Genomic DNA, 3,166 nt, shown 5'->3' on the forward strand with positions numbered 1-3,166 from the left:
ACTGGACATGTATAAATCACATATAAAATCCAAGTTCGGTATTATCAAGGCTACTATGTAGACAGGTATTATGTAAAAATTATTCATAGTTTTTTTTAAAAAATATTTATTCATTTATCCTAGCAGTCTGTGTTGCTGTAATTTTTTCTTTCATTTTTCTTCATTTATTTGTGTTTTTTCCACTTACAAATATAAATGCAAATCAGTGGATATTACAACATAACAATCATACAACATTAGATGAATTAAAATGAGTTCCTTGCATTTAAATACCACAAAGTTTAGTCTGATTTTATCTCTAACACCCTAAAGTTTGCCTCATTTTAAACTTTTCGATTAGAATATAGATGAAAGTGATAATAATCCCAATGTAACCCAATAGACATTGTCAACATCTAAATTTCTCAGACTTAAAAGATGAAAGTGATAATAATCCCAATGTAACCCAATAGACATTGTCAACATCTAAATTTCTCAGACTTAAAAATCTAAACAAAAAGATATTAAAATAGCACAATAGAGGTCATTTTTGAGAGCATTAATACATGTAAAGATCCATTTAAAATTAAAACCCAACATAGAAATAAAACTACCATTCCGTAATTGTAATCAAACCGAGTGGATGCTCTGATATCATCCATTATGATCTTCAATGTAATCAACTTCTCAACTCCCTAATTAAAAAACAAACAAAAAACCATTAAAGCTACGTTAGTCACGGTCTAATTCAAGCACTGTCTAATTCACAACAACATTATTTTTTTCTATAGATACTTCTACTAAGAAAAGCAAAGATAAAAAAACAAAAGAAGTGCCATTTTTGTCTATTGAATCACAGACTACAACTTAATGTTTCAAGCTATATTAATGTTTTTTTAGAAGTACATTTTTGTCTATTGAATCACAGACTACAACTTAATGTTTCAAGCTATATTAATGTTTTTTTAGAAGTAGCTTAATAAGCCTTTTAATCATCATCATAATCACATTGTTAATAGCTTAATAAGCAATAGAAACAACTTTGTAAAATGTTTAGGCACATTTTCCCCCTCTTAAAGGAAAAAAAATCAAGTTAAAATTTTACCACCATACAGAAACAACAGTGATGAAATAAAGCATTTATTTATTCACAATTGGATCTCTCAAAAGTCATACGGTAAGTTGTTGGTCCTCTGTTGCTTTTCAAATTAAACCAAAAATTTTAAAATGACAGAAACCTGAATTTTGCAGGAGAAAAAACTCCAATCCAATCTTCATCTGAAGGATTTGGGTGACCATATTCCAAGTTTACCCATTCAGTGGTCTGGCCCTATAAAAAACCAAATATAAGTAAGGAACACAAAGAGGGAAAAAAGAATCATTAAACGGATTTAGGAATACACAGCTCATATCACAGAATGCATTGAACTCGTCAGGTCACCAAGTAGAAAATTCACCCAACTTCAAAACCAACGAAAAACCTACAACGGATGCTGGAAAAATTATCACCTCACTAAATTGGCAATTGCAATTTCCTCATCAATAGCTTTATTGTTTTATTCCCAACTTCTTCAATTAAAATAACATCTACATGTAATGTTTAAAGGAAAAAAGAGAAGAAAAGCAGCAATCTTTGAAGAATACCTTCAAACCGAGAAGGTTAGGAGAAGCCTTGATAAAAAAGAGAAGAAAAGCAGCAATCTTTGAAGAATACCTTCAAACCGAGAAGGTTAGGAGAAGCCTTGATATAAGCTGCATCATGAAGGGAACCGAGAAGGTTAGGAGAAGCCTTGATATAAGCTGCATCATGAAGGGCCATTGTAGCTCTGTGTACGGAAATCTTAGAGAGCGGATGCTCCCCATGTACCCATCAAAGTATATCAAAGAACTAAAAAAGATCTCACCTTATGAATCATAACCCTTGTGAATATTATAATCACCTGAAGCAGCCAGATCGGAATCGAAGCATTCAAAAGATAAGAAGAGGTTCAAAGTTTCGACCTTTACCTTCTTTTATCGACCTTCGTTGCTCGGGCAAGGAGAGAAGAGGGCCTGAGCTTGCCATTTCCCCTGCCTCCGTTGCTCAGGCGTTGAGCCCTCGAGCTCCTCCTCACTTCATCTCCTCATCCTTGGCTTGATTGGGGAGGCGAGAGAGCGAGCAGCTGGGGCGACGTGTTTGTCGCAGCGAATGCGGACGGATGAGCAAGGAGAGAAGAGGGCTGAGGTGGCCATTTCCTCCGCCTCCGTTGCTCGGGCGCTGAGCCCTCGAGCTCCTCCTCGCTTCATCTCCTCATCCTCGGCTTGATTGGGGAGGCGAGAGAGCGAGCAATTGGGGATTTCGAGAGGGGGGAGATTTGGATGGATTCAGAGAAAGAGAGGGTTATTTTGGTTGGAATATAAAGATAGTGGGATGGGGATTTCTAGAGGGTTTTTTACATAGGGGCTGTTTGGTTCAATAAAGTGTAGGAATAGGATTAGGAATCCTATTTTATTTATGGATTCCAACCTAATCCATAAAATTTTTATAGACAAGTTGAAGTTTTATGGAATCCTATTTTTTTGGCATTCTATGTTTGTTTCACCCAAAGGATTAGGAATCTAACATTTATAGAATTGGAATCAATTCCTAATACCATGTTTGCTTCAAAAAGTCTCTTTTTTTGGGAATAAACACTGTAGCAACAGCAGCCTCTTTATCAATTTAAAAATTCCTGTAGCAACGGCTAGAAGAGGCCATAATTTCATAATTTGTGCTGGAATCACTGTAGCAACGGCTCTTTTCAGCCTCCAAAAAATACAGATTTCAAAAGTCTTAGTCAGAACACTGTAGCAATGGCTAGAAGTGGAACTTGGTGGCTATAAATTCACCTTGAGGCCTCACAATTAATCCAAACATTCTCAATTTCAGCATTTATAAAATTCCCATTGTCTTCAATTTGCTGTCCCGACATGAAAATAATATCAGAAGAGTGCTGGCAGGATTATGAAGTTTATTGCGACTGCCATCTCCAAACACCGATGAAAGTGTGCAAGAATGGTAAAAATAAGGGTATGTGTTATTGGGGGTGTGCAAAATTTCCAAATAAAGAATGCAATTTTTTCGAATGGGCTGAAGAAAGAGGAGAGTCATCAAGCAACCAAGGAAGCCAATATGTCAAAGAAAATAGGTACGGAGATCAAAGAGGCT

Source organism: Asparagus officinalis, chromosome 7, assembly GCF_001876935.1.
Source record: "Asparagus officinalis chromosome 7, Aspof.V1, whole genome shotgun sequence".
In the NCBI taxonomy this organism is placed as follows: Eukaryota; Viridiplantae; Streptophyta; class Magnoliopsida; order Asparagales; family Asparagaceae; genus Asparagus; species Asparagus officinalis.